This window comes from Triticum aestivum, chromosome 3B (genome assembly GCF_018294505.1).
Source record: "Triticum aestivum cultivar Chinese Spring chromosome 3B, IWGSC CS RefSeq v2.1, whole genome shotgun sequence".
NCBI lineage: Eukaryota > Viridiplantae > Streptophyta > Magnoliopsida > Poales > Poaceae > Triticum > Triticum aestivum.
Window position 1 is genome coordinate 361,184,597 of NC_057801.1, and position 22,137 is coordinate 361,206,733.

A 22,137-nucleotide genomic window follows, 5' to 3' on the forward strand; every position below is an offset into this window, starting at 1 on the left:
GACTCGGCAATAGAAGAGACCTGCTCGACACACGAGATCATGGCAGTAATAGCGCCTAGACCGAGCCCATCCTAGCATACCTACTACGCAAGGAGCTACCCGGGGATCAGACAGATGCGTAGTGAACCGTTCGATGATCCAAATCATACAAAATTCATGAAGGAGAATTGTACAAGCGCGGCGTCACCGGCGTGCTCCAGCGATGCATCCACAAGGATGAAGGAAAAGAGCTCCTCTTGAAAATTGACTCTGGTATGTGCGCCCCTCACGCAACACCTCAGACCTTGGTAAGCAAGGTTTTTTGACCCGGATTTTAGTGGCCTACTGCAAGGGCCGAGACAACAGAATTGGTAAAGCAATTGAAAGGATCGATACGGTTGACTAGAAGGGGGTGAATAGGCAACTGCAAATTTTTAGCTTTTCTTAACAAATTAGGATTAGCAACAAATAGGTTGTCTAAATATGCAACTAGGTGAATGACCTACATGATGCTAGCAGCAACAACACAAGCAAGCAAATCATACAACACCAAGAAGGCTTGCACAAAGTAAAGGTAAGAAGTAACCATAAGTGGAGCCAGTGGAGACGAGGATGTGTTACCAAAGTTCCTTCCCTTTGAGGGGAAGTAAATCTTCATTGGAGCAATTTGGAGGTTGTCGGTGTCAAAACCAGCGGATCTCGGGTAGGGGGTCCCAAGTTCTGGATCTTAGATCAATGGGGAACAAGGGACGAAGGACACAATGTTTACCCAGGTTCGGGCCCTCTCTAAGAGGTAAAACCCTATGTCCTACTTGATTATATTGAGGTGTATAGGATGATTACATAGTTGATCTACCAAGAGATCAGAGAAACTAAACCTTAAGCAAGTCGGATGATAGTTCTTGTTCTAGCCTCTACGGACTAAACCCTCTGGTTTATATAGACACCAGGGATACTAGGGTTACACATAGTCGGCTACAACAAGGGAATAAACATGCCGAATCTTCTATCTTGACTTGGAGGACACACTAAGGCACCGAAGATCTCATGTCTGGTTACAAAGTTGCCTCATAGTCCGATATTCTAGCAACTGTAGTGTGGCCCACCTGTTCGGCCCATGAGAGATGAGGCAGTGGCCCGAGGACCCCCTGCTCTAGGTCTCATCAGTAGCCCCCGAACTAGCCTCCAACGTCGGGGTTCATAATTTTCAGCCACCCTGTGTGCCCCAAAGTCTCCATAATGAGCCATCCATGGTACTGATGAGACCCCATCCATGTCGGGGTTCATACTTTAAAAATTTCTGCCTCGTCCCCTGCATCCATGGGGGGTCAATTTTTGAAGTAGGTGGAGCCGAGGGATGGCATATAGCCGAGACAGGGTATCCTATTGGGACCCCGAAGAGGGATTCCAAAGAGTGGACCTCAGAATGGTTTTATATCAAAGGCGGTCCCCTTTTTGAGCCAGTTTGGAGGGGCCTACCCGAATATTCAGATGCTCCTCTAAAGAAGCAGTTTAACTAGCGGCCGAAGAGCCCTTCTCAAGAAGAAAGTGGCGAGGTGCTATGATTGGCCACCAAGGTTCGGCTGCTGACCCATAGCAAGTTAACCATGGTTGACGTGATGGCCGCCACCATCTCCCAATGCGTACAGCCTCTTCAACAAAGGATGCACCCCTTATGGTGCTACAACTGGACAAACGATGCGACCCGTTACAAGCGGTAGGGGCCGGATAACCAGGCAGCAATGGCTGCCATACTAGCTGATCTCTTCAAAGGAGAAGACGAAGAATTGTCCCAATTGAGGAACAGGGATGGCTATGCAAGCTATAATCCCATAGAGTGGGTAAGTTCAAGTTTTCGTTTCACAGTCTGGACATTACATCCGTATACTAACCGGATTTACTATTTTTTCAAATAGAATTGGAGGCACCAGGTCGAGACCATCAGCTGCCCCTCTCCTCAACAAGAGATACATTCCCACAATGAGGCCCCAGGATTTCATGATGACCCGGAGACATTCATTGATTTCAAGGATGGTTTTTTTTCAAGGAAAGCCTTGACGGTACCAAGGTGGCCCTCATAGCTAATCATCCAAGGGTCCTTCCCTCTTCCCTATAAGTAGCAAGAAGGCCTCTTCCTGAACAGAGCATTTTCCTCGCGCCACCCCGAGTATGTTGACTTCTACTCCCAAGGGTTTCCGTACCACGCGTCGAACACCAGGGGGAGCGGTGTTGAACACGTCGACACCAACCAATAATGAATCTTCCAAGCGCAAAGCAACGGGAGTTACATCGACCGCACCTTCGACAAAAAGGTAGTATATATGAGATTATGATCAGGTTATCGTTTATCGTTGCCGCCATGGGTACCCGTAACATTACTGAGATTTGTAGAAGAAGGGCACCACCACCACCATCCAAAGACGTCCAGGAGGGTCCAGGGCGTAATCCCGGGCTGGGATCCTCGGCGCCGGTCGGGATCAATGCGGAAGCTTTTATGGCAGACCCGCCTCTGGAGGATCCCGGGGATGTCTTTGTTACCAATTCCAAAGTTGAAGGTGTGATGAATCACCAACGGCAAAGGGAATCCCTGTGCCACATTGCATTTTCCGATCAGGAGTTCAATGCATTTAATTCGATGGACGCATACTTTGGAGCAGCTCGAACAGGTCTTGAGGGGATTGCCAACCTCTTGTCCACCAACATGCAGGTGCGAGATTGGTTTAAAAACCAAACATAAATCCTAACCCAGTAGCACCCGAGCCTTGATTCGGGTGGGACGTCTGAGTTAAGGGCCTGTGAATATATGTATTTTGTGATATTTTGTAGGCTTCAAGGGAACAGAATAAGAAGTTGTCTGAGGACCTTGAGCTGAACCAGACACAGTTGGCTGATGCAAAAGCCAAACTGGAGGCGATCAAGAAGTTCACCAGCGAAGCCCATGGTGAGGGAAAAGTTTAGAACGCAGGAATTATTTAGGGTACCTTGTTTAACACCAGCTTCCCTTATAGCAGTTGAATCCTTAGGTCAAGTACAAAAGGATATGGACACGGACAGAGAAGCTCAAAGGTACGCTGAGTCACAGCAAGAAGCCGACCATTGAGTACTGACGCGAAGCCATGAGGAGAAGAACAAACTGAAGGTGGAAACCCAACCATGGTCCAAGGAAATTGAGGGTTTGAAAACTCAATTGGTGCAAGCCCTTAAGGAGAACCAGAAATTGAATGGTGGCATGTTCAGTAAGTGATATTTCAACTGATGAGCACGTAAATTTTCATAGTGTCTGAATGTAAAGGACATGCAATGACTTGTGCTAGGTCTCCTGACTGGGCGGCCTAAGGAGGAGGTCAACTCATTTGGAGGGAACCTTTTAAATGAGTTGTCCATTGTGCACGAGAGAGCTTGGAAAGCCATGAAGAGCATGGTCAAGGTGTTATGGTCGACAAAGACACCTCCAGAAGGGATGGCCGAATTGGCCAATCCTTTCAACGGAGCTCGGCATCGTTTTGAATTATGGAATATATTGGCTTGCCGAGAAGGTGTGCTTGAGGCTTGTGCGATGGTAAAGACCCGGTTAACCAAACTCGAGCTAGAGCATATGGCTCGTGTTGGACCGACGGGGCCAGACGGGCGAGAAATACCACTTCACCTCGTGTACGACCAAGTGATGCCTGTTGCTCGGTACTCCCAAGAGGACTATGCCCTGGACAGTTTGATGGACAATATTGATAAGGAGTGGGGTGCTTCATTCAATGTATCTATGTAATGTACATCAAGCCTTCTTGATCCGCATTGTAAACGCTATCTTAACCGGCCATCGGCTTCCGCCTCCCCAGCCAGAGACAAAAGCGAGTGCGGAGAGTTATGTTATATTACTATTTAACGTAAGAAACATCTTCTGAAGAAAATAGTTCCTCCATGGGTTCCTTTATTCGTGTTTGTCATGTTGACCATAGAAGGTGTATCCGGATACCTATAGTATGTGGGTGTTACTCATGTTGGGAACCAACCCCGGGATTTCAATGATGAACACCTAATTATTTTCACTTCCCTCGTGGCCCACCCGTTATTTTCTTAAGAGCGCTAGCTTTCGGCTTCACCCGTCTGAGGTACGTACATGGATGACCTGGTCATAGCAATCGCAGAGGTGCTCCCTTTACCCCCTAGCCTAACAATCGGGAACATAAGGGGTAAGCACAGGAGCCAGGCAACCCATCTTGGCAAAAAACTTAAGTCAAATTGGTGCATATGATGGCTTGAAATGGTACGGGAAGGGTGCAAAACACGACAAAGACGAATCTGTGCATGAAAAGTAGATTGATTGGCTTCTTGAAAGGAGCCCCCAGGTAGATCTGCATAGTACATTTGAAGATGTATACTTAAAGAGCTTAACGCAGTTCAGTTTATCCGAACATAGCCCGGGAAGTGCTAACACTAAAAAAGAAAAAAGAAAAAACTAGAACAAATAAAATGGTAGTTAAGGTGACGGCGCTGCACTAGCCATAGAAGCGCCGAAGCCGAGTTGCGTTCCATGGGTTTGGTTCGAGGCGGTTATCTATTGGATTGCAAGGACGATATGCTCCTCCTGCTAGTACTTCATCGATTATGAAAGGACCTTCCCATTTAGGCGAGAGCTTGTTCTTTCGCTTCTCAAGGAGATGGAGGACGAGTCCGCCTACGTTGTATGCTTTCACCCTAACTTCCTACTCTGGTAGCGCCGGTCCTATTGTTCATAGAATGTAGAGCGACCCCGAGCTATGTTGCACTCTCCTTCTAGGATGTCGAGGTCATCCTGCCGATCCAACTCGGCTTACTTTTCTTCGTACATACGCACTCTAGGCGCGTCATGGATGAGGTCCCATGGAAGGACTGCCTCTGCGTCGTGTACCATAAAAAAGGGTGTGTATCATGTTGACCGATTGGGGGGGTGCACAGTCCCCATAATACGGAGTCGAGCTCCTCTACCCAATGACAGTCGGATTCCTTTAGGGAATGGACTAGACGGGGCTTTATGCCACTCATGATTAGTCCATTGGCCCGTTTGACCTGTCCATTGGTTTGTGGGTGATACACCGAAGTATAGTCGAGCTTAATGCCCATGTTAGCGCACCAGTCTTTGACTTCTTGGGCAGTAAAATTGGATCCATTATCCATGATTATGCTGCGGAGAACACCGTAACAGTGTACCACACCGGATATAAAGTCGATGACTGGTCCAGACTTTGCAGAGGTTACTGATTTTTCCTCAATCCATTTAGTGAATTTGTCGACCATAACCAGTAAGTATTTCTTTTTCTTAGTCCCCCTTTAAGTGGTGCGACCATGTCGACCCCCGAACCGCCAAAGGCCAGGTGATCGGGATTATCCGAAGAGCCGTAGGGGGCATATGGCTTTGATTTACAAAGAGCTGACATCCAACGCAGTGTTGGACTAGCGTGCGTGCGTCCGCACGAGTGATGGGCCAGAAAAACCCTGCTCGGAAGGCTTTGCTTCCCAAAGCCCGAGCTACCGCGTGGTGTCCGCCCATGCCCGCATGTATCTTGGCCAGAAGTTATTGCCCCTCGTCTTCGGATATGCATCTCTGGAGGACTCCGGTAGTGCTTTTCTTGTATAACTCACCCTCATGAACCTTGTAGGCTTTAGAATGTTGGACTATGCGTCGTGCCTCAGTCTAATCATCAGGGAGCTCCTGCCATAGGACATAGGCAAGGAATGGCTCGGTCCATGGTGCGAATATGGCCATGACTTCGAGAGCCGACGGTGTTTATTCAAGTGTTGAGCCATTGATGATGTCGTCTTCTGGCTCAATTTCCGGAGGGACAATCTGTTCGGGGCCATTGGCTGCCGCATCCTTGTCCCCGTCCTGCCACACTATGGATGGCTTGAAGAGCCGCTCTAAGAAGGTGTTCTTAGGTACCGGTTCGCGGTTAGCACCCATGCGAGCGAGGACATCCGCGGCTTGGTTGTTGTCTCTAGAGATATGGTGAAATTCTAACCCTTTGAACCAGGCTGATATTTTAAGGACGATATTTCTATATGCCGCCATTTTCGGGTCTTTGGCATCAAATTCGCCGTTGAATTGGGAGATGGCGAGGTTAGAGTCTCACCACACCTCGAGCCGTTGTATGCCCATTGACGTTGCCATCCAAAGACCATACAGCATGGCCTCGTATTCGGCTGCATTCTTAGAATTTGTGAACATAATCTGTAGGACATGCTGGATATTATCGCCTATGGGAGATGTAAGGATCACCCCAACCCCCAGTCATGCTAACATCTTGGAGCCGTCAAAGTACATTGTCTAATGTGAATATGTACTATATTCTCGGCGGAGCTAGGCTTCTGTCCATTCGGCCAGGAAATCGGCCAACACCTGAGATTTAATAGCCTGGCACGGTTTGTACACAATTTCTAAGGGAAGGAGCTCTAAGGCCCATTTGGCGATGCGGCCTGTGGAGTCCCTATTGTTAATGATGTCATTAGAGGGTACCTCGGATACCACTATTACTGATCACTCTTGAAAGTAGTGTCGGAGCTTTCGGGATGCCATGAAAACTATATAGGCTATCTCCTGATAATGTGGGTACCGAGATTTTCATGGGGTAAGCACTTTTGATGCATAGTAGACTGGCTTCTGCACCTGGAACTTGTGGCCCTCCGCTTGTCGTTCTACCACGAGTACCACGCTCACCACTTGATTTGTGGCCGAGATGTATAATAACATGGGTTCGCTAGTGTCGGGTGCTGCTAATATGGGATTGCCCGCTAGTATTGTTTTTATTTCCTCCAGTGCAACGGTTGCTTAATCAGTCCACTCGAAGTTTTTAGCCTTTTTGAGCAGTCTGTAGAGTGACAGTGCCTTTTCTCCAAGGAGGGAGATGAAGCGACTCAGGGCTGCCACGCAGCCTGCCAACTTCTGGACGTGTTTAAGCTCCGTGGGTATTGCTAGCTAGGACAAAAAGCTCAGATTTTAGCCGAATTGGCCTCTATCCCCCTGTGGTAAACAATGAATCCGAGTCGTTTTCCGGGGCGAACCCCGAAACGCATTTGCCCGGGTTGAGCCGTATATCATCAGCCCGCAAATTTTCAAAGATCTGGCGAAGGTCGTCCACCAACTGGCTGGCATGTTTGGTTTTAATGACTATGTCATCGACATATGCTCTGACTGTTTTTCCGATTTGGTTTCCCGGGCATGTTTGAATCATGCGTTGGTATGTGGTGCCTGCGTTCTTTAACCCAAAGGGCATTGTGTTGAAGCAGAATGGTCCGGGGGTGATCAACGCAGTTGTAGCTTGGTCAGATTCCTTCATCTTGATTTGATGGTATCCGGAGTAGGCGTCGAGAAAGCATAATGAGTTGTGTCCGGCGGTGGCGTCGATGATCTGGTCTATACGGGGTAAGGGAAGGGATCCTTAGGGCAGGCTTTATTTGGGTCTTTAAAATCGACGCATAGCCGCCATGATTTATCCTTCTTAGGTACCATGACCAGATTTGCCAACCACTCGAGGTGTTTGATTTCTCAGATGAATCCGACCTCAAGTAGTTTTGGTAATTCCTCCCCCATGGCTTCACGCTTGGGTTCGAAAAATGGGCGCAGTGCCTATTTTACTGGCTTGAAGCCCTTGATTATGTTCAGGCTATGCTCCGCTAGTCTTCGTGAGATTCCTGGCATATCAGAAGGGTGCCATGCGAATATGTCCCAGTTCTTGCGTAGGAATGTCCATAGTGCTTGATCAAGTTCGGGGTCCAGCTGGGCTCCAACGGATGGTGTTTTGTTGGGATCTGTTGGATGCACTTGGAATTTGACTATTTCGTCAAATGGTTTGAACGATGCGGATTTGGGCCTTTTACTGAGGACCATGTCTTCCCTGTCTACCCTTGTGTGGAGTGTAGTTAATTCTTCGGCTGCAAGAGCCTCAGATAATGCTTCAAGGGCAAGCGACGCTGTTTTATTTTTGGCTCGAAGGGCTCTATCCGGATCGCTTGCGAGTGTGATCATGCCATTGGGCCCTGGCATTTTGATTTTCATATACATGTAATGTGGTATGGCCTGAAACCTGGAGAATGCCTCACGCCCCAATAGGGCGTGGTATCCGCTATGGAAAGGCACAATGTGAAGAGTAATTCTTCTGACCCGTAGTTCTCGGGAGTTCCGAATACTATGTCCAGGGTGACTCATCCGGAGTAGCGCGCCTCTCTGCTACGGATAATTCCTCGAAAGGTAGTATAGCTTTGTTCGACGTGAGATATGTCGAACTTCATCTTGTCAAGGGTGTCCTCGTAGATGAGGTTCAGACGGTTGCCTCCGTCCATAAGCACTTTGGTTAGTCAGAAGTCGTCCACTGTAGGGTCGAGGGCTAGTGTGGCGGGTGTTTGGACAGGGCGGGCCCTTGGTTCGTCTTCTTAATAGAAGGTGATCGGTGTATCTGTCCTTGAGTTTACGGCCGTAACCTGGTGGACTTGACCAAGCTCTCGAAGGGCTCTTATTCTCTGATTATTTGAGGAGAACGTATCGTAGATCATTAGAACATCATTGTCATTGTATGGGGGTGTTGCTGAGTGTCTACTGGGGTTGTGAGTCCAAGGATAGCTTCGCCGCTCTTGGCCACCTGCCTGACCACTCAATAAGCTCGAAGCATGTCGGTTGGATTTGTGTTCAGCAAGGCCGAGTGTATGGGGCATGGTTTGTCCAGTAGCTCATCCAGGACTGTTCTAGGTATGGCGAGGGGTCTATTCTTCTTTTCGGCAGGCTCATGCTCGGGAGACCGCCGTGGGTGTATGCATTTCCCCTGAGCTTTTCCGGATTGCTCGACATGGGTTGATTCCACGCGCATTTGTTGTGCTTTCCAGGTGCTTTCCAAGGTGCAATATTTGCGTACCAGGTCTAATATTTCGGTGCAGCTTTGCACATGGCGACGGGCGAGGGCATTCAAGATTCCTTCGTCCCAGCAGTTGAACCAAAAGGTCTCTATTATTTCTTGATCGCAACAATCCATCATCTTGTCCTTTACCAGGAGGAATCTAGCCTAGTAATGATGGACCATTTCTCCGAGTTGTTGGTTGACGTACATCAAGTCCCGTGTGTCAGGGTTTCCCGAGTTACTTGGGGAGTACTTGACATGGGGGTGGGTGGGAAAAAACTTTGCATTCCAATGGGGTGTGTATCCGGAACTCTGGCGCCAGTGTCGAGCACTCCCGAGATATTTGGTACGCCGAGTTTGGAATTCAGACTGTCTGCATACTGCGGCGTAGATTTTTGGTCATGTTTCAAGTCGAGGCTTGGTTCCGGGCTCTCTTCGGGGCGAACATCTGACTCTGGGCCCGAAGCCTGGGTGAGACAATTGCCAATCCGGACGTAGGCTGTTTTAGCTTTGGGGACTGTGAGCCCTCAGCAAATTCCTCGATGGTGGCGATGAGGTGTGTGATGGGTGGGATATAAATTTCCCTGTTATCGGGCTTGAGCACGATATGGTCGTAGACCGAGGACTGGGCGTCGGTGATTCCCATGGCTCGGATCCGGTCTAGGAGTTCGTTCAATGATGAAAGGTCTGATGGGTCCATGCCCTATGAATATTCAGGACTGACCTGTAGTATATACATTCTGGGGACGTCCGAGGTTGTGGCTAGGTAGTGTTCGGCCGGAACTAGCTCCGTCGACCTAACGGGGTCGGGCTTTAAGGTCGGGCCTCATGCAACATCAGTTTCCAACTGGTTTACCGCTTTTGAAGTTAAAGCATTGATATCAGTGGATTTTTCGAGGGGAGTTGATGGTTTTGATAGAGTGAGATTTCCCCGAGAGTCGCGGTGAACTCTAGGTTCCCAAACCTAATCTCCTGGCCGGGGGCAAAGTTTCCAACTTGGCCGAGGCGGCCGGTCGGATTGGTGCGCAGTACGACAGTGCCAGGCGGAGAGACTTGGCCAGGGAAAAAGATGGTCATGGCGTAGATGGCGTTGTTGATGAATTAGCGAGCCATTATTCATTTCAGTGACCCAACAACGGAACTCGCTATGAAAGCACCAATGTCGGTGTCAGAACCGATGGATCTCGGGTAGGGGGGTCTCGATCTGTGTGTAACGCGATGTGGCTATATCTCCCACGTGTCGAGGCACGACTTAGAGGCATAACCGCATTGTGGTTTTGTCGCAAGAAGGGTCATCTTCACACAATCACATGTAATGAATAAGAAAGGGATAAATAGAGTTGGCTTACAATCGCCACTTCACACAAAGATCATATAATTTATACATCATTCAGAGTACACGTAGTCTGACTACAGACAAATCCAAATGAAAAGAAGATAACCCCAAATACTAGATCCCCAATCGTCTGAACTGGGCTCCACTACTGATCATCGGGAAATGAAACATAGTAATGACCAAGGTCCTCGTCGAACTTCCACTTGAGTTCGGTAGCATCACCTGCACTGGTATCATCAGCACCTGCAACTGTTTTGGTAGTATATGTGAGTCATGCGGACTCAGCAATCTCAAAACCCGTGAGATCAAGACTATTTAATCTTATGGGTAGGATAAAGTGATGAGGTGGAGTTGCAGCAAGCGCTAAGCAAATATGGTGGCTAACATACGTAAATAAGAGTAAGATGAGAAGCTACGCAATGGTCGTGAAGCTAGAAGTGATCAACAAGTGATCCTGAAACTACTTACGTACAAACATAACCCAAACCGTGTTCACTTCCCAGACTCCGCCGACAAGAGACCATCATGGCTACACACATTGTTGATGCATTTTAATTAAGTCAAGTGTCAAGTTCTCTACAACCAGATATTAACAAATTCCCATCTGCCACATAACCGCAGGCACGGCTCTCGAAAGTTTATACCCTACAGGGGTGTCCCAACTTAGCCCATCACAAGTTCTCACGGTCAACGAAGGATATTCCTTCTCCCGGAACAACCCGATCAGAATCGGAATCCCGGTTACAAGACATTTCGACAATGGTAAAACAAGACCAGCAAGTCCGCCCGAATGTGCCGAAGAATCCCGATAGGATCTGCACATATCTCGTTCTCTAGGCACACCAGATAGGTCAAGCTACAAGTAAAACCAGCCCTCAAGTTTCCCCGAGGTGGCCCCGCAGGTTGCCTGGTTCGGACCAACACTCAGAGGAGCATTGTCCCGGGGGGGTTCAAAATAAAGATGACCCTTGAGTCTGCAGAACCCAAGGGAAAGGTATAGGTGGTAGGTAGGCAAATGTTAAAACCAAGATTGGGCCTTGTTGGAGGAGTTTTATTCAAGGCGAACTGTCAAGGGTGTCCCATAACCCCAACCGCGTAAGGAACGCAAAATCAAGGAACATAACACCGGTATGACGGAAACTAGGGCGGCAAGAGTGCAACAAAACACTAGGGATAAGGCCGAGCCTTCCACCCTTTACCAAGTATATAGATGCATTAATTAAAATAAGAGATATTGTGATACCCCAACATGTTCAGGTTCCAACATGGAGCAATCTTCAACTTCACCTGCAACTAACAACGCTATAAGAGGGGCTGAGCAAAAGCGGTAACTTAGCCAAACAACGGTTTGCTAGGAAGGTGGGTTAGAGGCTTGACATGGCAATATGGTAGGCATGATAAACAAGTGGTAGGAAGCGTGACATAGCGATAGAACGAACAACTAGCAAGCAAAGATAGAAGTGATATCGAGGGTAATGGTCATCTTGCCTGAAATCCCGCTAGGAAGAACGAAACCATGAAGTAGACGAACCAACATAGTCGAACGAATCATCACAAATGCACCTTTACCGGAACTATCAAGGAGAAGCGCAACCGAAAATAAGCAAACAACATGGTAAACAACCACCACATAAGCATGGCATGATGCAAAATCAAGTATGATGCATGTCCGGTTTAAAGAGGCATGGCATGGCAAAGTGCAATAAACAATACTAACAAATTAAATGGAGCTCAATATGCAACAAGTTGCATATTGCCGAAACACCACATTTGAGTTATTTAGTTCTCTCTCATTTAGGTACAACAATATTAAATGTTGTTAAACATGGCAAGAGGTCAAACATATGAAAACTACCTATCTAGGCAAGTTTAAATGAGGCTGGAACAACAAACAACAGTTCCGGAAAATCCTCATGTCCATATTTTGAATTAGCTAATGTTCTGCCCTAGACCATTATTTTAGAGTTGTTAAACATAAGTGAGTCATGTTAATATATGCATTTTTCTACCCCATTTACATCTAAAGTTTGTTTAATTTTGAGCTACAGTTATTTAGTTATGAAATAAAACATTTTTAACGTGTCATTTATGCAAAAGAATGCAAACATCAAGTTTAAACATTTTTAACATGGATGAAAGTTACATATTATGAAACTAGATAAAATTCTAAGCATTTTACATATATAAATTATTTACATATGATGCATGGTTAATTAGTTATTAGATGCATGAACACTAGGGGTTTTTCTGAAAAATAGATGTTCTTTGGAAAATAGACAAATTCATAGCAGCGGACAAAAAAACACAAAGGGCCTAATCTGACTGGCCCGATAGCAGCCCGGGCGCTGGAGGCAGAGGAGGAGAAGGGCCGGCCCAGCGGCCAGAGTTGACTGGCCCACGTGCACTGGGACGGGGTCAACACGGGCAAGCGAGGCAGAGGCTCGAGCAGGCGAGCACCTGCTCGATGTAGAGGATGTAGAGGCCGCGGCGTGGACTTGATGAAGGCGGGGCATCTCCGGCAAGGCGAGGACGGGGCGGTGGAACTTGGTGCAGCGGTGAAACGGATCTGGACGGAGGAGGGGCCGATGCACACTGAGACGAGGTACATGGACGAGGACGGGGTCAACGCGGGCGCCTGACTTGGGCTCCTGGTGGCCGAGCGGCTGGATGGCGCGGACGGGCAGCCATCCATGGCGTCTTTGTCCTGCGCAGAGAGAGAGGGTTGAGAGAGAGGACTAGAGGAAGAAGGGATAGGAGGGAAGTGTTGGGGAATGTAGTAATTTCAAAAAAAAAAGCCTACGCACATGCAAGATCATGGTGATGCATAGCAACGAGAGGGGAGAGTGTAGTCCACGTACCCTCGTAGACCGTAAGCGGAAGCATTTATCAACGCGGTTGATGTAGTCGTACACCTTCACGATCCGTACCAATAAAGTACCAAAACTACGGCACCTCCGCGTTCAGCACACGTTCAGCTCGATGACGTCCTCGCCTTCTTGATCCAGCATGACGGGTGAAGTAGTAGATGAGTTCCGGCAACACGACGGCATGTGACGGTGTTGGTGAAGAACAATCTCCGCAGGGCTTCGCCTAAGCACTACGAAGACTATGACGGAGGATAAACTAGAGGGGACGGGATTGCCGGCACACGGTTTGGTGTTTCTTGATGTGTCTTTGGTCCTAGCCCTGCCCCTCTATTTATATGTTGAGCCTTGGGGTCGAAACTTGGAGTAAAAGCCTCCACAAAGTCGGTTTCACCCGAAAGGCAAGAGTCCTTCTCGGACTCCAAGGCTAGACGCCAGGGTTCCCGGCGTCTGGACCGATACGCATGGGACCCTGGGGTCTGGCCCCTGGACTCCGCAAACTTCCTTTTGCGCTTTCCAAAAACCTTGTGGGCTTTCCCCTTTGGCCGAAATAACGTGTTCTCGTACCCAAACATTTCGGGAAAACATCCGGAACCCCTTCCGGTAAATTCTGGAACCCTTCCGGAGACCAAACACTATTATCCCATATATTAAACTTTATCTTCGGACCATTCTGGAGTTCCTCGTCATGTCCGTGATCTCATCTGGGACTCAGAACAATATTCGGATACCAACATACATAACTCATATAATACTATAACGTCAATGAACGTTAAGCCTGCGGACCCTATGGGTTCGAAAACTATGTAGACATGACCGAGACACCTCTCTGGTCAATAACCAATAGCGGAACCTGGATGCCCATATTGGCTCCTACATATTCTACGAAGATCTTTATCGGTCGAACCGCATAACAACATACGTTGTTCCCTTTGTCATCGGTACGTTACTTGCCCGAGATTCGATCATCGGTATCTCAATACCTAATTCAATCTCGTTACCGTCAAGTCTCTTTACTCGTTCCATAATGCATCATCCCGCAACTAACTCATTAGTCACATTGCTTGCAAGGCTTATAGTGATGTGCATTACCGAGAGGGCCCAGAGATACCTCTCCGACAATCGGAGTGACAAATCCTAATCTCGATCTATGCCAACTCAACAAGTACCATGGGAGACACCTGTAGAGCACCTTTATAATCACCCAGTTACGTTGTGACGTTTGGTAGCACACAAAGTGTTCCTCCGGTATTCAGGAGTTGCATAATCTCATAGTCATAGGAACATGTATAAGTCATGAAGAAAGCAATAGCAACATACGAAATGATCAAGTGCTAAGCTAACGGAATGGGTCAAGTCAATCACATCATTCTCTAGTGATGTGATCCCGTTAATCAAATGACAACTCATGTCTATGGCTAGGAAACTTAACCATCTTTGATTCAACGAGCTAGTCAAGTAGAGGCATACTAGTGACAGTCTGTTTGTCTATGTATTCACACATGTACTAAGTTTCCGGTTAATACAATTCTAGCATGAATAATAAACATTTATCATGATATAGGGAAATAAATAATAACTTTATTATTGCCTCTAGGGCATATTTCCTTCAGTCTCCCACTTGCACTAGAGTCAATAATCTAGTTCACATCACCATGTGATTTAACACCAATATTCACATCTGTATGTGATTAACACCCATATTCACATTGTCATGTGATCAACACCCGAAGGGTTTACTAGAGTCAATAATCTAGTTCACATTGCTATGTGATTAACACCCAAAGAGTACTAAGGTGTGATCATGTTTTTCTTGTGAGATAAGTTTAGTCAACGGGTCTGTCACATTCACAGCCATATGTATTTTGCAAATATTTTATGTCTACAATGCTCTGCATGGAGCTACTCTAGCTAATTGCTCCCACTTTCAATATGTATCCAGATTGAGACTTAGAGTCATCTAGATTGGTGTTAAAGCTTGCATCGACGCAACTCTTTACGACGCAACTCTTTATCACCCCCATCACCGAGAAACATTTCCTTAGTCCTTACTAAGGATAATCTTGACCGTTGTCTAGTGATCTACTCCTAGATCAAAATTATACTCCCTTGCCAAACTCAGAGCAAGGTATATAATTGGTCTGGTACACAGCATAGCATACTTTATACACTACAAAAAAATACACTTCCGTGATTATACGTGTTTGTCACAGTAGGTCACGTTTTTTGTCATGCATGTACATCCACGACGATTTTATGACAGAATCAAGATAGTCATACCTGTGCTGTCGTATAAGTGTTCCATGACATTACCAAAATTTTCATCACGGAAGTGTCCACGTCCATGACGATAAATCGCGCGTCACAGAAGTGCTTTCGTCAAGGGTGACCAACACGTGGCATCCACCGTAATGGAACGTTGTTAAGCTATCAGGTCGGGTTTTGGATCCGATAACGCGTTAACAGCCCCGACCAATGGGGATTTTCCACGTGTAAAATCATCATTGGCTGGAGGAGACACGTGTCAGGTCCGCGTTGGCACAGGTGTCACTCATCCAATGGGCGAGACGCGCCTATGATATGTTGACACGTGGACCGGCCCATCAAGTTTAAATGGGCCGGCCCAACTAAAGGCCCACAAGATTTTGCGGACCATAATGGGCCGGCCCAGCTAAAGGCCCACGAGATTTTGCGGACCATAATGGGCTGGCCCAGCTAAAGGCCCACAAGATTTTGCGGGCCATAATGGGCCGGCCCAGGTAAAGGCCCACAAGATTTTTGTGTGCCATAATGGGCCGGCCCAGGTAAAGGCCCACAAGATTCTTGCGGATCATAATGGGCCGGCCCAGCTAAAGGCCCACGAGATTTCGCCGACATTAATGGGCCGGCCCAGCTGTAGGCCCACAAGATTTTGAGGACCCTAGTAGGCCGGCCCATTAACTGGCTGCCATGTTTTGGGCCAAATGTCGGCCCATATTTGATCCGGTCCATTAATGGCCTGCCACGTTCCGGGCCTAATAATGGCCCATATGAGATCCGGCCCGTTAAAAGCCTACCACGTTCTGGGCCAAATTACGGCCCAGATCAGGTCCGGCCCTTTAAGAGGCTTTGGGCTAAATTATGGCCCATATCAGATTCGGCCCGTCAACTGGACGCTATGCTTTTGGGCCCACTTGCTAAAGGCCCATTTAGTAATTCGGCCTGATATTAGTTTCGGCCTGTTAAGGGCCCGTTTAACATTTCGGCCCTATATTAATTTCGGCCTGTTAAAAGCCCGTCATATAGTTGGGCCTAACTACGGCCCGGTTTGCATCCGGCCTGCTCGCAGCCGATATCTGATTGGGCCAAATAAGGACCGAGACAATTTTGGCCTGTTAAAAGCCCGTGATTTGATTCGCACAATCATGGGCCGGGGTCCATTTCGGGCTGCTGCCGGCCCGTGAGCTGTTCGGCACGTTTCAGGCCCAACCTACTTCTCAGCCTCCTAAAAGCCCATTGAGTTTTCTTGCGAAAAGAGGGCCGGGGGTTACTCGGCCTATTAAAGGCCCGAATCTACTAGTGGGCCAGTTTACTTTTGGCCTTTTAACGGACCAAGATGACGGGGCCCATGATGCGGATCATACATCGTGATTGCATGACGGCCCGATTATGTACCGTAATTTTACGGTTTGGCCGGTTTACTGCGAAGACAGGATATATATACAGTAAAATAACTGCAGCATCGTGAATAAGAAAAAACCTAGACTATACAATAAAGAAATTACGGCATATTACATCCACTGGGCATCAAAGTTCGCCACTATGATAATAAAGCACAAGCAGACAGCAGATTACATACACTGGGCATCAAAGATCGCCACCAGTGCAAATAAACACGCCGACAAAATAATATACAAAACCGACAGCACTTCAATAGAGTTCAAGAAAGGTTAGCCCTGCTGGGGAGCTGCAGCGCAAGCAGCTGAGCAAGATGATGAGACTGCGCTTGTTCAACACTTATATCTTCCTCACTCTGAAAGATAAACAAGCAGACAGATGACAGGTTTTGCACATAAAAGTATCAGTGCTGACAATTCATCACATTTCTTACTGACGAATAAAGTGACACAGTTTAAAATTGCATTAACACAATATGGTATTGTTCAGGTCAAGACATGGCAGGAAATGACATTGTGAAGGAGTTGGCAGCTTCACGACACCACTGGATTACAGATCAAGAACTCATAAGTATCAATGGTTAGTGTGCTGTCAATTTATCCCATTTCAGATTGGCAAATAAAGAGACGGTTTAAATAATAGTAGAATGATATGACATTGTTCATAGTTAAGACATTGCAGAATATGACATTGTGCTGTAGTGGGTAGGTTCACCACACCACTGGATTACGGATGAAGAACAGAAGCATACATGCAGTGCAAAAGAAGATCACTTGCTCTGTATAGTTTAATTTACATGGTATGAAGAAGGAACTTGGTTGTACAACTGAAAACTTAAATTGAGAAGGACAAACTTTTGTTTATGAACTACATAATAAACTTTAAACATGCAATTTGATGCAAACACCAAAAATAAACAGCTGTTGCAGTCATGCCTAACCAAATATACACAACAAAGTTTGAAGGCTTGAGAAGGACAAACTTACATTACTGGTGAAGACAGGCTCTATAAAGCCCTTGTCCATGCTGATGGGGGGGGGGCAATTCAAGAAGTTTACCACAGAATCTTCTTCATAAGCATTGCCTTTATTCTACATTTTGTTAAGAGTAAATATAGATGTGATAATATACGAAAAAATGGAGAATATTTAAGATAAGATGAAGAGTGATGCTACATAACCAAGTAGCTATAAATGTATGTGCAGCGATACAGGCAAAAGGCACAGCCAAGAGCAATGCACAGCTAAACTTCTTCAGTACCAACCTTATGGTAAGAGTAAATATAGATCTGATGTGTAGAAAATGGAGGGCAAAGGAAAATAAGCTGCAGAGTGATGGTACATGAACAACTACCTGTCAATATAAGTACACTGATAAAGGACAGCATGTACTTACAAGAACAATGCAGAGCTAAAAAAATTCATTGGCATTGGATATATTCTACACTAATGTAACCATTCATACAGATCAGATAATTTGGAGCGAACAATTGATAAGCAAGCTATCATGCATACTGCTGTCACATAATGAACCAGGTATGTATGCAAGTACAGTGATACAGGACAACAGGTACTAACAAGAGCAAAGCAGCGGGCAGCATATTTGCGATATCCTGTCGTTCTTTTCAAACCGGAATTCTTCTTCGAGCAGATTTCCTGCAAAAAAGATCCGTAAGGCACATGCGGAAAAGTAGAAGTTCAAATTGTCATGTGATTTCATAGACAGTACCTCATCCTGGGAACGAGACCAGTGCATAACAAGGTTTTTCCATTCAATGTCTTCTAAATTTAGCACAGGAGACTTCACCGGAAATTCGTTTATAGACTTGCCATCAAAGTGTGATTTCCTCAGGTAACACCGATACTGCTGCAATGCTTCCTTGAAAAGCACAAGCAAGCTTTGCTCGTCATGACTATCCAGATTGACCCTCGCCTAGTTACAACAATGTAATGTAAATCATTGATGTGTTCAATCAGCAGAAAACAGGAAAATAATAACCATGAATAATAGCACTTACACGTAAGTTGGACAGGAAGATGTGAAAATGGTGTTTGTCTTCACTATAATCTTCCCATGATGGGAATATATGCACGTAGTCCCTAACAACATTGAAAGCATTGTCTTTTAAACTGGGAATAAATGGAATGGGGTTCCAATCTGCAGGAATTGGCCGTCTCTGCAGTTGGGATAGGTCTTCGGCCGGTGGACTTGCTGTACTTTTTGCTGGAGTGGGATTTTTCTGTGGTACGGCTGGTGCTATGGCAAATGAAATCGGTATACCTTTTGCTGGAGTGCAGGTCCTGTGTGGTGGGGCTAGTGGTGTGGCCAGTGAAGTATGGGTACAGTCTGCTGGAGTCGGTCCTACGTTTTGTGTCACTGGTTGTACAGCCAATATAAGTGGGGTGCTGTCTGATTTCTCCGGCACCACCAGTTTTTCAAGGACTTTGCTGGTGCTCCTTCAGGTTCGGCAATCACCCTCTTCCTTTTTGATGTCTGATGCACAAGAACAACATTTGAGTGGAAAAACATGGTATGATGACAGATGGAATATGTATTGATAATGGATGGGCATGGCATCTCGAGTTATATGATGAGTAAACTAAGCAGATGGCGGTGCAACAAAGTAGAAGAAATGCAAGACAACATATGCAAGATACGCGCAATCAATAAAACCTTGCCAAATTAGAACAGGCACCTTGATGGGTGAACAGGACAGGCCATCTGCCTTTGACTCCTCGAGGTTAGAATAGTCATTAGGATGATATTCTGAACAAGAATCAACAGGTGGGGAGCGTATGAGTTTCATTGCATCCAGAATGGCACTCAATGCCTTGGTGCCAATTTTGTAAGTCATTGCAGTGTTCCACAATATTCTTCTGATGCGCGGATTCTGATATTCACTGTAATTGCGTATAATATCTGAGAACCATGAAAACATAAATAGTTGTGAGATTATCTTTGTAATGCAGATGATATTCTAATATAGGGGCGCCCCTGTAAACACTTGTGTGCTATCACTGGATTCTGATGAGAGAGCTCATGTGTGCTGTAATATGGTGCGTGCATTTATATAATCTGGCACAAGTACACAAAAAATAGGCTCCAGAAGTAAGGATAGTTGGCAGATGATAGGTTCATAATATACTGTATAGAGAGTTTATTGCCAAACCATGATAACAAGAGCACACAACAACTAGGCAGATCATAGTGTACATAACAGGGGTACACCATAACCACGATATATAAATCGGGAAAGTGGAACTGGCTTGAAAATACGGTGTTGTATTGCCGCTAGTAATTGAAAGCCTATCGATCACGTACAGGCCAGCTCTATCAGCTGTTGACTGCAGATGTCCCTGCGCCCCTTCCTGACAAGGAACATACTGTACGTACTAAATACAGAATAAACAAAGAGGAACATGTTAAAGAACAGAAGAGGAAGCATATTCTTGAGGTTCCGCTTCATTGCATACAATGTTGGTTGCCCACTCATGATGAATCACAGCGCCCAAAGAAATGCAATTCCATGTTGTCTCTCTATATGTGGCAATTTTGAACAAGAGTCATTAGGATCATATTCTGAACAAGAGTCAACAGGTGGGGAGCGTATGAGTTTCATTGCATCCAGAATGGCACTCAATGCCTTGGTGCCAATTTTGTAAGTCATTGCAGTGTTTAGCTTCAAGAGTGGACTGCTGCTAGTGCGACACAAAGCAGCTACACAGATCATAGTGTAGATATAACGGGAAAACCTTAAGCATCAGAGTAAAATCAGCAAAGTGGAACTTGCTGGAATATATGTGCTAGTATTGCCGGTACGGCTAGAAAGGCTTCGGATACCAGCTCTCTTCAAGTGAAGGTGCGGTACTGTTAATATCAGTGTAACTCTCAAAGGCGACACAGCTCCCCGCATTTCCTTGCTATTCTTATAGGATTCAAGTGGGCAGGCCACTACAAATCCTATTCCTATGTTTACAAAATCCTACGAATCAAAGAGGCTCAAAGTGTCCATCACAACCGACCGTATAGACCTCTACACTGCAAATGTCCCTGCTCATCTTCAGTACAAGGAACATATTGTACTACTATCATACTCCCTCCGTTCCAAAATATAAGTCTTGGTAGAGATTTCCACTATGGATCACATACAGATGTATCCAGATACATTTTAGAGTGTAGATTCACTCATTTTGCTCCATATGTAGTCCATGGTGGAATCTATACAAAGACTTGTATTTAGGAACGGAGAGAGTACATATTAAAGAAGAACGGAAGAGGAACATGGTAAAGAAGAGCAAGCAGATTTTGGATAATAAAATGTTGGTTGCGCAGTGCCCACACATGATGAACCAGAGCGCATTAAGAATGCAACTCCCAGTAGTCTCTCGACCATTTCAGGCGGTTGGATGAAGATCCTACGTCTCCTAACCCTTCTTCTTCCTCGTATTTGATTCTTCCCATACAGAACACCGCACGGGCCGCCGGCCGGACCACCGGCCCCCACCGCCTGTGTTCCTCCGCCACCCCCACCCCCACCCCCGCCCCAACCCCCACCCGTGTCGATTTTCTTCGTTTGGCGAGGCCCCACAACCACCCGAGCCCCTTCATTCACATCGGCGAGCTCTGAAAAATCGACTGACCCAATTTTGAAATTTAGTCTATTGTGATTTAACTAGTGTGGAATATAAAAGGGGAAAACCATAAGCATTGGGAGCATAGTGTTGAGCATGCCATGGCGGATCTGAAGGTGCAAACCGGACAAAGGCAACTTCGCAACTAAGACAAGAAATCGGAGTAAAGTAGTGGCGATCTATTTTCTTGCTGCGATAAATAAGTTGAGCAAATACGAAAGAGTACCGCCTCTGGTGCGGCGCCGTGTATGCATCTGCTGAGCATTTGACGGTGTTGCGGTAGCGATGGCTCTCAGCAGCGTGGAAGCAGATCTAGGAGGGTAGACGGTGGCGGCGGGGCGCGGTGGACGAGATGGTCGTGGGAGCGGCGCCAGCAAGGTGGACGGCGGCGGGGATGAAGCGAGAGGACGGGATGCAAGGATCCCGGTCCGAAGCCGTGGATGAGAGAGGTCGATCTCTTGTAATGGACGGCGGCGTCGGGGTATCAGCTTCGGCATGGTGGAGGAGGACGGCGGTGGATGGGGTGGCGGACGGCGGCGGACGGAGGAGGGTGGGGTGGAGAGGGTGTTTTGGCGCCCATGGAGTACGAATGGGGAAAAGGGAGGTAGAGAGGAAGGGGGGAACCATGTATTCAGGGCGCGCTTGTCTCAAATGCGAGGAAATTTACAAACTTAGCCCCTGTTTCAAATTTCTACTACATCACAGCAATATTAGTCGGTTGGGGATAGGACGGTAATCTCGCATACACCGAATATTTGCCGATGAGAGTTTGTTTTTGGCGCCCACCGTGTATGAATATGAATCGGGGAGGG